Here is a 12,295-nt window from a genome sequence, read left to right on the forward strand (position 1 = left end):
TGGTTGCTTAGTATTTCTGAACTTTTTCCTGAAAAGTACAATGGTATAAAGTAGTGTTTCTCAAATTTTAGTTTTAGAAGACTCACCTGGATAACCTGTTGAGCCACAGATTCCAGAGAAGTTGGGTTTTGTTTTGTTTAACTGTTTTGTTTTGTTTTGTTTTGTTTTTAATCTGGGATGTGGCCTGAGAATATGCACTTTCTATCAGTTTACAAAAATAATTCAGGCCACAATTTGAGTTATACTTCTAAGGGTAATGTGATCTCACAGAGATAATGAGATACTGTATATAAATGTTACTTGGTATACAGGAGGCAATCAAGTATCAGTTACTTTTCTCATCTCAATGAATATTTGCTTGTTGCTGACATCTGAACAGGTATAAAAATATAAGGAACTGTTTTGTCATTGAGCTAAGTGTATTGTGTCTATGTTGCTTCCCTCCAAAAAGATCAGGATGTTTAAAAATATGTTCAAACAATAAAACTGCTAATACAGAATGTTTATAAATAACACTATAGGACTAACAGAGAACCATATATGCCATCATATATATGAGTCATAGATATATATGTATATGAGAATACATATATAGTCACTGTAACTGAGCATTCAATTTAGCTCTCAGTTTAGGTACAAATAAAACTACAATGGTTTTATATAACTTTTGTTGTGTAATAAAAGAAAAAATCAATTCCTCAGGATAATTAGTATTATTTTTTAGAAATGACTTTTAAAAGGAATTTATCACTTGGGACCTTATTCAATGAATATTGAACAAAACAATAGACAATACAGTTAAAGGTACTTTTGTAGTTAAATAGAAATTTAATAGTCATATAAAGTGGTGAAATTGAATTTAACTTGGGCTCTGTGCTCCAAAAGATTAGTGATGGTAAAAAACATCTCCTCCCACACTTTTGTGTTCCAAAAAGAGCTAACCTCAAAAGAACCACCCTTCTCCATATAACTTACTGTCCATGGACTCTCATGAGTTCAAAAATAACTCCCTTGTTTATCTGTCTGTATAAAACTCTAGGTCCCCTCTTTTTCTTTGAGGCCTTCCTCTTTAAAGAGAATTCTTCCTGTGCAATAAAGCTGAATAAAATCATCCTCTTAATCAGTCTTTCACATTATCTTGATGCTGCATAGGTATTGGGGGGATAACATGAAAGTATTTTTTCTTTTCAAGGTCTCAACCTTACTCACTTGGCTAACTTCTTTTTTTCTCTATTAAAGAAAGTTTAGAAAATAGGTCAGACAGCTAATTCCCATTACTTTTTTTTTAAGTTTGATTTTTATACATATATTTTGTGAGTCTTAAGGCTTTAAGCTTTCCCAAGTCTTGATGTTTTTATCTCTACATACTTAGTGTTCTAAAACAGAGAACTGCAAAGTGATTTTTTGTAAAGGTGAAAGGATAATGAGGTAAAATTGAAGAAAGGAAAAAGAAAAAGAGTAAAAAGATAGCTTCAGGTTTTTGTTCTCTACAGGTCTTTAGTCTTGACTTGCTATTTTTTTTCAAAATCTTCCATCTATGAGCTAAATATTTTGTGGTGGCCATTTCCATAGAAAAGAGTTCATTGTGACACTTCTATTTGCATATTCTGGCTTACTGTCTGTACTGCCTGTCCTTTTCTGGTGATAATGAACCAAGAAGTTCCACTTTTAACATTTAAAAATTTGGGTGTTGGCACTTTCTGCCCTTAGGTTTAATTTTCAATTCCCTTCCTTAGACATTGTCCAACTTACATATTTTAAACACTTTTCTTTGCTTCAGAAAATAACAAAGATTTTCTTCACTCTATTTTCCTTCAAATCTGAAACTAACTGAGCTACTCTACTAAACAAAGGCACTATTCTATTAACATGAGAAACACTTCAACCTATAGTCCTTTCTGGAATTCTACTCAGGTGTCTTGATCAGGATCTCCTCAGACTCAATCCTGAACAGTCTCCATGCTATCTCCCTATTCAGGCTCCTATCTAAGTACTAAATATTTGATAAATCATACATAAAATTGTACATAGCAACCATGTAAGCTAAGAGAATGTGACATACAAGATGAACTATTCCACTTATTTACTGATACAGAAATTAAATTGTCACCAACACATAAAACTGGTTGGTATAGATGTCAGAACTTTTGTTTTTATGTCCTATATTTACTATTAATCATTAACACTCTTATTCTCTTAACTTGTTCCATGACAGCAGGTTTATTTCTTATAATACTTGGTGAATATTTGCTGAGATCAATGGAGATATGGCCTCTGTTCCATCTTAACACAAAGTCATTCTTTATTTGGCATAGTAACTATAGTTATTGAAGTCATCCTTAAACAGCATTGAAACAAACAAATTATATACTATCTTTTGAAATATTGTTTCCATTCATAAAGTAGATCTCAAAAATAACATTCTCATATTGTTTAATTATATTATGAATGATTACACAGAAAAAAAGAGGACACAAATTTTAGCAAAATATTTCAAATCAAGCATTTACAACACTGCATGTAAATATCCTCATGAAAATTGCTATATTTCATATAAACTTTTCATTAAAATGCTAGAAGAAATGTGAAAATATTTCCTCCATTCTAACTGCAGGCATTTTTTATTAGCCACTTTACCATAAACAGATGTTCATTTTAGATCTAATATTTATTTGTGAAGTTGATAACAAGTAGAAATTACTCTTGGGTAGGGGTGTCTGGGTGGCTCCATCAGTTAAGCTTCTGACTTCGGCTCAGGTCATGATCTCAGAGTGCCTGAGTTCGAGCCCTGTGTAGGGCTCTGTGATGATAGATCAGAGCCTGGACCCTGCTTTGGATTGTGTCTCCCTCTCTCTCTGTCCCTCCCCCCACTCACGCTCTGTCTCTCTCTTTCCAAAGTAAATAAACATTAAAAAAAAAAAAAAACTAAAAAATAGAAATTATTCTTGGGTAAAATACATCATCATTTTACAAATTTTTAGTTTGAGTTTATCATATCTTGATGTTCACACTGATGAAGGAAGAAGCATTTGAAACATCAGATAGTTGCCAGTTATAAGCAACTAAAATGTGAATATTTAGTAAAGTTAAATTAGATGCTTGGGCTGAGAACTTATTGTTCAAGGTGTTCATAGTTAATCTCCTTAGAAAGTATTATTTAGGCTGCTAAAGATTTAAATAAAGAAGATATGTAATTAGTAACATGTCCTGGAGCAAAGGAAGACTATTGAGACTAGAAATCTGTCATTAGGGAACTCTGTTTATTGAAAGGCTTATTAGTAACCTTAATTTTAGAACCGAAGAATTTTTTAAAAAGACCAAGATTAACTATTAAAACAGAGCACAGTATGTAAAAATATAAGCAGTCCCTCTTATTTTACCTGAAATGAAGAATAATTTTCTCTATATATAACTTAGTTTAGATTTCATGTAGCTAATTACTGACTACAGAAAAAATAGTAAAAATGAAGTTCTCAATAAATTTTGGAAAACAATCATCAGTTGTTTATTGAATCTAGGGAATTATCTGGTAGTCACGAATGCATATTCCTTTTGACCAGAAATCCACTTTTCCTACAGAAATAAAAGGAGCAGTTACTAAACATCTCGCAATATCGTCTGTGATAATAAAAACAGGAAATGCTCCTAGCACCCATCTCTAGGGTGATTGTTAGATAAAATATATTATGTCTATGTTATAAAACACTTAGAGGTATTTCAAAATAATGATACAGATCTATATGTACTAAAATAGAAATGAGACTGTGAGGATTTAACTGGAAAAAAACACAAATAATAGAAATGCTATATTCAATATTTATAATAAAAACAAGTTGTGTGTGTACATATATGTGTGGTGTGATTATAGATTTCTAACTCAAGTGTCCAAAAATGTAACTTTTAAAATCTTCTCTGTAATCCAATTTAATCTTTAAATTGTCAGTTGGTGGAAATTTAATCTAAATGAATTTAGGAATTTACCAGTCAATTTAGCCTAACCTTGGTCTCCCCAGAGGTTCCATGTAATCCTGGGATCTTCCATAGTGCTAAGGCATTGGTGAAGAGTGAACATATAATCCTTGTTCCTTAGAATCTATTCATGATGGTATCTGCTAAGATTTATTCATCATTTATTTATTTGATCATCTGTTGTCACCCCACACAGTTGGAATTTATGGTTCCCTTGACTGTGAGAGCAATGCTCTTATGAATAAACAACTTTTGAGTAAGAAAATTTGGAGATGCTTAGGTAGCAAAGTTAATTGTGGAGGATGTGTCCAGGTAATCACTCTTCTCCCAGAATTAAGGAACAAAAGCAGAGTAGTGGTGAGATACAAAATTACTCTTTTGGGGGCATTTGGGTGGCTCAGTTGGTTAAGCGTCAGATTTTGGCTCAGGTCATGATCTCATGTTTACTGAATTCTAGCCCTGCATTGGGTTCTGTGCTGATGGCTCAAAGCCTGGAGCCTGCTTAGGATGCCTTGTCTCCCTCTCTGTCTGCCCCTCCCCCGCTCACACTCTGTCTCTCTCTCTCTCAAAAATCAACATTAAAAAATTTTTTAATTACACTTTTCTTCACTAATTAACATCAACCAAAACTAGTTCAAGCCAACATGGGTTCAGGTTAGAAATACAGTCAATTACAACTAAATTTACTACTGATAAACTCTTTGTAATGAATATACTTTTTAACATAAGGCAGTATTTTATTTTATTTTTGTTTTCATTTGATAGTTCAATAGAAAATGTGAAAGGAATTCTTTCAAAGCATTTGCCAAATTTAAGTGGGAGCTGGAAATTCCAACAGAAAGTAACTGATAATGGGCTAAGAAGTTGAGCACAAATTTTGGCTTTCACAGATTATGGGCTGCCGAGACAAAAATTAAAGAACATTCCAACCAGAATAAATAATAGAAAAACTGGGTAGTCCAGTATCTACTAAAATATAAATATATAACTAAATATTTCTAATTATCAAATCCAAGATGTTTTCTCTGCCAAATTATACACATACACATATTTCTTTCCCCCTTGGCTTTATGAGGTCAGCAAATTCTTGATTCCAAAATCTGACAAGGATATCAAGAGAATGAGAATCAGCAGACAACCTCTATCATAATCATAGATGAAAAATCCTAACCAATATATTAGCAAACTGAATCAAGCTATATGTGAAAAGAATAATTTAAGTGTCGTGACCAAGTGAAGTTTAATTCCAAGAGAAGGTAAGAGTTACAAAACTTTAACTCAAAACATAAAGAGAAAATGAAAAAAAGATTATCTCAAGAGGTACAGACAACTAATGTGATATAATTTAACATTCACTGGTGATAAAATCTGTTAGCAAACTAGATTAAAATAAAGTTAGGGTGCTTTTTTTTAAAATAAACGGGAGGTGTATGTATATCAGGAGCCAGAAACCTTGGGACCCTTATAGAATTCTGCTTCCTACATGAAACTATCAAAAATTGTCAGCATTCAATATATTCAATGGTACGGTTTTTTCCCTAAGAATGGAAACAAAATGTCCATTCTCACAACTTGTCTTTAAAACTAACTCTTATCCAATGCAATAATGCAAGACTAAGAAATGGAGAACACAAAGATTAAAGAGGAAAAAATGAAAATGTCATTTTTCCAGACTCAAGATACTATACATAAAAATTTCAAAATAATCTGCCCAAAACAATTGGTATCAATAATTGAATTTATGAAGTGTGCTGAATGAATTCAAATGAAGCTCAATATATCATTAAAATAATTTAAAATTGGGGCACCTGGGTAGCTCAGTTGGTTGAGTGTCTGACTTTGGCTCAGGTCATGATCTCATAGCTCATGAGTTTGAGCCCCATGACAGGCTGAGCTGTGCTGACAGCTCAGAGCCTGGAGCCTGCTTCAAGTTCTGTGTCTCCCTCTCTCTCTGCCCCTCCCCCACTCACGCTCTGTCTCTATCTCTCAAAAATAAATAAACTTTAAAAAAATAATAATAATTCAAAATGAAATTAATAAATGAGACCATTCACCATACCCTCAAGAAACTTCAATACCTAGAAATAAACCTAATGAACATTGTTCAAACATTCCACTTAGAAAACTACAAAATACAGAAAATGAATGAAGCATAAATGCTTTCACTATACATGTTCATGAATTGGAATACTGAATGTTTAAAAGTGTCAATTCTCCCAAAATTTCTCTATAGATTGAAGGCATTCTCAAAATCACAGAATTTTGTTTTGTTTTGTTTTGTTTTGGAATATGGCAAGTACATTCTAAAGTTCATATGGGGCGCCAGGGTGGCTCAGTCGGTTAAGCGTCCGACTTCAGCTCAGGTCACGATTTCATGGCTTGTGAGTTCCAGCTCTGCATCGGGCTCTGTGCTGACAACTCAGAGCCTGGAGCCTCTTCAGATTCTGTGTCTTTCTCTCTCTCTCTCTCTGCCCCTCCCCTGCTCACACTCTGTCTCTCTCTGTCTCTCAAAAATAAATATAAAAAAAATTAAAGTTCATATGGAAATCTAAATATTTTGAAATCCAAGAAGCTATAGCATCAACAATGAAGCCGATGGAAAATTGGCACTTGAGAAAAAAGAATATGTAAAATATCCTTGAGACATGAAAAAGTTACTCAAACTTGTGAGCCATCAGGAAAATCCAATTTAAATCCCAATGGTAAACATGCCAACAGAAATTAATAAAATTCAGAAACCTAACAAATAACAAATTGTGGATATGGTGGTAATATTTATGCCAAACCTGGTAGGATTCTATATGTATCCAATCATTATGAAAAACTATTTAGCAATGTCAACCTTAAATAAAACAAATGGTAATTTGCTAATTAAGCAAAGATGAGTTTATTCAAGAATAGCAGAGGAATTGCAATTCAGGACAAGCAAACTATGGCAAACCACAGGCAAGTCCAAAGAGACAAAGAGGACGCTAGATTTTATTAGGTTCTAGGAGGAATACAGAGGGTTATTTTGAACATTTCATTGGAAGAGAATGAGAGTTTGAGTTTATGGCAGTTTCTCACTGGCTGTCAGTGGTGGGCAGTTTGCTGTTACTGAGGCATGTAGAAATCTTCCTTCTTCCTACTGGTCATGTGAGTTGAAACAAATGGTAGCTGCATAAGACCTCTCCCTTCATGGCTTCTTGACTCTATTTTAAATCAAGTTTCCTTTACTCCTTTTCACAGCAGTATCTTATAAATTAGATGATTATGTACCTTCCAGAACCAGCACTTCTACTCCCTGGCACATTTCAATCACAAATGAATAAAAATATGACAAAATGATATATATGTATATTTATTGAAGCATTATTTGTTATCACCCCAAAACGGATATGAACAACTCTCCTGCAATAGTAGAGCACATATATTTTGGGATGAGGACACAATGCAGTATTATATAATAACACAAAGGCAAAAAAAGAAAACAAAACATGTTACATGCAGTAATGTGATTAAATAACACACACATAATATTGCCAGAAAGAAGCCAGACAAAAAAGTAAAAATTGTAAAATTTCAATTATAGAAGTTTTAAAACTGGTAAAAGCTAACCCACGATGCTAGAAATTAGGATAGTGATTATCTTTGGAGATGAGTGTGGATAACTGGAAATGCCCTGAGTTTTGCCACTGATGTCCTCGGGTTCTTGATCACTGTGTTGATTACATATATGGACATGTTTACTTTGGAAAAATAAACTCCCCATGTATGACTTCCATAACTTTTAATGTATTTTATTCTTCAATTAAAATCTTAAAAACTCAGGCTATTATTAGACAGATATCATTAGAACACTCTATTTTTGAAGGAAAAGAAAAGTTCAGGCATAATATATCAACATTATTCTGCTACATCGTATTATTTTTAAAAAACAGGCATCTGCCATTGAACACCTCCTATACTTGTATGACACCCAACCATACATCTTCCCTGGCACCCCATGTAGGAAGAACAGTATTCCAGCTGTTCTTTGCCTGTCTGAAATCTATTCCTGAATAATTCCAGCTGGCTTAAATGCAAATCTAATTTTACAGAGGTGATTCTTAGAAGCAACATCAAAGTCTTAAAATAGCGGCTAGTAATGAGACCCAACAAATAGAGGCAAACTTTACATATCATCCACACTCAAATTAGTGCACAATCTGGTCACATATGACAACAAATTGTTTCCAAGACATTACAGTGCTGTACCCAGATGCTTATAATCAAATCTGCATGGTGATCAAAGTCAAAAGTCCTACACCTGTATTACATTCTGTTTGATATATTCAAAATGACTCTCGCATAGTAATAAATTAAGGGCAGCAAAAATGTTTGCAGAGATGGTGGCAATATACTCCGGAAGGAAGAACGTGGATGTCAAAATTTCATAGCAATTTGCCAGGGAGTGTATCCTTAGATGATTCCACTTCACACCATGCTCCACCCACATTTGTCCAGTATTTCTATCTCTGCTGATATTGTTTATAATCCCTCCCTTTATATGTGCAGTTATTTCACTGGTTTCAAGTTAATAGATGTTATTCTATCTTAAGGCCAATTTTATGTGCATACCAGTAAATTCTAAGGCCACAGAGTTAGTAACAGTTGACTATAAATACGCTGATGTAATATTTTTCATCTTTAATAGTATACTATAGGACAAAGCAGGTAGCATACATAAGTAGATGATTAAATAATTAAATAAGCAGTAATGCACTAATGCAGCTGATATAAGCACTAATTCCTTCTTATCTTTTTTACTTTCCCCCGTCCTTCCCAAATGGGTGAATGGCAGCCTATCCTTTTCTGAGTTCTACCGCAAAAAATAAAAAATAAAAAATAAGTCGTTTATTTATTTATTTATTTATTTATTTATTTATTATTTGAGAGAGAGAGAGAGAGAGAGTGCACAAGCAGGGGAGAGGGCAGAGGGTGAGAAAAAGTCTTAAGCAGGCACCATGCTCGGTGCAGAGTCAGAGGCAAGACTTTATTTCACAACTAGGAGATCATGACCTGAACCAAAATCAAGAGTCGGATGCCTAACTGACCAACCGAGTCACCCAGGTGCCTCAGCTATTGCAAAATTGTTGATCCGACATCATCCCTCCATGTTTGGTGATTTTGTCATCTTGGTATAGTATTTCTCCAAACATATCTTTGATCCAGTATTTTCAGCACAAGGAAAATGATTCATTCCTTTCCTAGTTGAAGATTTTCTTTGACTCACTTTCCTTTGGCTATTCCCTGGTGTTCCATTCTACAAAGCAATGTTGTGGTAAACCAGAAGCCACAAAAAACGGCCCTCCAGGTACGTATTTTTAAATATGTTTTAAAATTATATCTTTTACTTGATATTTACAAACACCTACTTCTGCAATCTCCTACAAAGATGAAAAGCTCAGCTAAGAACAGACTCAATGCCACATGGCAACTGCTGGCCATGGACAGTGCAGAAAGCTATCTTTTTCAGTAGGGCACATACCCCTAGTTAGCAGCAGCATCCATTTACATGATGATTGCATAAGCATTTATTCTTGCCACACCTCATTTATTTATATTACCTCGTGGCCACAATGGGCATTTGAACTGATAACCCCCATTAAAATTCCTAACAGGTTACCTAATAGTTCTTGTAATTTGCCTTGAAATGTAGAAATTTCTCTTGCCTCTGAAATGAACTCCTCACCAGGATAAATAACCATTATTTGTCAGTTAGCTATTAAAATCTGCTTCCAGTTTATTCTCCTTGTGGGGCTGAAGATGTGTCATCTCTCCCAGGTTTATTTTCCATGATTCTCCTATTTGAGAGTAATTTAATAGAAACTAAGCAGTTGATTACCTTTTTTAAAAAGCCTCTTTTCCTTCACTGAAACCTGTTACTGAGAATATAAACTATAAAATATTTTAGAAAGTTACCTTTTTTCATTTCGAGCCTAAAGTCATATATATTAGTTTTGTTTTGTTTTGTTTTTATTTTTTGGTGTTTATTTGAGAGAGAGAGAAACAGAGCGTGAGCAGGGCAGGTGCAGAGAGAGAGAGAGGGAGAGAGAGAGAGAATCTGAAGCCGACTCCAGGCTCTGGGCTGTCAGCACAGGGCCTGATGTGGGGCTAGAACTCACAGACCAGATCATGACCTGAGCTCAAGTCCAGACTCAAACGACTGAGCCACCAGGAGCCCCCCCCCCCCTCCCTTCTGGTAAGTTGTTTTTTTTGAATGTATATTTATTTTTGAGAGAGAGACAGGGACAGAGAATATATATATTCGTTTTCAATCATTGCATCAAAATCACCAAAGTCTATTTGCAACTTACAACAGAAGATATGTATTTTCTTACCATTTCTGCGGGTCAGTCGTCTGGGCATGGCTTACCTGTGTCCTCTGCTTAGGGTCTCAACATCAAGGTGTCCCCCAACTGTGGTTTGAATGGATGAGTCCACTCCTAGGCTTGTGGACAGAGACTGTTGGCAGAATTATTTGCACGCAGTTGGCGGACTGAGGGCCCCAGCTTCTTGCTGGTTACTGACTGGAGGTCACTCTCTGCTCCTGGAGGCCACCTGCAGCTCCTCAAGGCTGCCCCCAGTTCCTGGGCACACGGTCTTTCTCAACGCGGCCACCTGCTTCACTAAGCCAGCAAAGACCCCCTGGAGCGGTACGCCAACAAGATGGAGGCTCCCATGACATCACACATCATGGGCGTGGCCTGCATCTCTTCGGTTTGTCCTCTTGCGGAGAAGAGAGCCTCGCAGCCTTGATGAACTGCCTCAAGTTCTTGCTGTTGCTGGATCGGGTCCTCACTGAGAACGGTAAGCTGCTCCTTCAGGGCACCGGCCGGGTCAGCCTTCTGGGCCTAAACCCACGCAGGGCCAATAGGTTCTGCTCTTCTCGGCGTCGCCCTGCCGGCGGCTACCTCGGGCCTCACCCTCAAGACTGCTCAGCAACCACCACCACCTGCCTGACCCGCGGCAGGAAAAGCTCGGCTCTGAGGTGGAGCTGAGACACCACCGAGACGAGTGGGAGGGTAGGCGGATGGTGGAGCATAGGCCTGAGACACTGAGATGCGGCCTCCTGCTGAGCGAAGAACATGCTGGTGCTTCCGCCGCACCGCCCGCAGCCCTCCTCGTGCTCCCGCCCCGCCCCTCGTCCACCTGGGTTTCCGGCCTCAGGGCCTCAGACGCCCTCGCACAGTGACAGGTCGTGGGGCCCACTGTTGCCACCAGACAGAAACCCAAAATTTGTTGTTATCTCTTAAAGTGTTGAGAATTGCATACAAAAACCTTAGGTAAAGTGAAAAAAAAAAAAAAAAAAAAGATGAACACTTGGCTGGTGTAAAGGCAAACCACCAAATCAAGGCAAAGTAACAACCCACGGGAAAATTATCGCCCAAGAAGGCAAACTGTATCCTCAGGGTGGGACTTAAGAGTAGTCAAGGAGAAGGGTTTACACAAGGGAGCCAACACCAGGACCCTAAGAAGTCACTGTAGAGGCTTGTCATACAATACGGGGCTTTTCCCCTGCTTTACTGAGGGTATACTCAACAAATAAAAATTGTATATGTTTAAGGTGTACAAGTGATGTTTTCATATTCGTATCCATTGTGAACTGATTACCACAATCAACCTAATTAACATGTCTGTCACTTCACAAAGTTCAGTGTGTGTGTGTGTGTGTGTGTGTGTAGTGAGAGCACTTAACATAAACTCTCGATAAATGTCAGGTATACAATACAGTATTATTAACTGTAGTCAATATGTTTTTCGATATCTTCCTTTTGAGCATTAAAATTCATTGCTACTGCATTAGTTGCATTGGCTTCCCACAATGTTGAAGAAACAAAATTAATGAGCTTTAAAACATCTATTTGATGTAAACTGTGACACTTCTTAACCCCCTCTTTTTAAAATGAAAACCAGAGATCTCTTTTTAGGGCATGATTTTCTAGATAAACTATTTTCCACATATAATATGCCAATTTATTTGTGTCAATATTACAAAAAGAATCACTGAAAATAACAACTGATTTAGACACCATTACAGAAGAAGCAAAATGCCTACTAGTCTTTCACACAGGTGACTAAATGTAAATGTGTAATTTGTAATTAGTAGAGTCAGGAGAGTGAAATATGGAGAAACTGAAGCTTTAAGATAGATTCACTGAAAAATAAAGAATTGGAGAATGTACAACCGGTGTGGATTTATGCATATAAATTCAGAAATCTTCAAAGCAGGAATTTTTGGCAGTAGGTTTTTATCATTGAATTTTATAAATAACTAATATCTATAACAATAAGGAAAATATGA

The 12,295-nt window shown here is 36.1% G+C and overlaps 1 long non-coding RNA gene across 2 annotated transcripts in view; it reads left to right on the plus strand.

The window, feature by feature from the left end:
• Positions 1-5,036: 5,036 nt before the first annotated feature.
• Positions 5,037-12,295, plus strand: part of LOC123599226 — a 47,861-nt gene continuing 40,602 nt past the window's right edge. The window contains exons 1-2 of one of the 2 annotated variants that reach the window (XR_006713053.1): positions 5,037-5,225; positions 10,558-10,800. This is a non-coding gene — a long non-coding RNA (uncharacterized LOC123599226). The remainder of the gene's footprint in view (positions 5,226-10,557; positions 10,801-12,295) is intronic. The other variant, XR_006713052.1, reaches the window with a different exon arrangement.

The sequence above is a fragment of the Leopardus geoffroyi genome, chromosome A1 (genome assembly GCF_018350155.1).
Source record: "Leopardus geoffroyi isolate Oge1 chromosome A1, O.geoffroyi_Oge1_pat1.0, whole genome shotgun sequence".
In the NCBI taxonomy this organism is placed as follows: Eukaryota; Metazoa; Chordata; class Mammalia; order Carnivora; family Felidae; genus Leopardus; species Leopardus geoffroyi.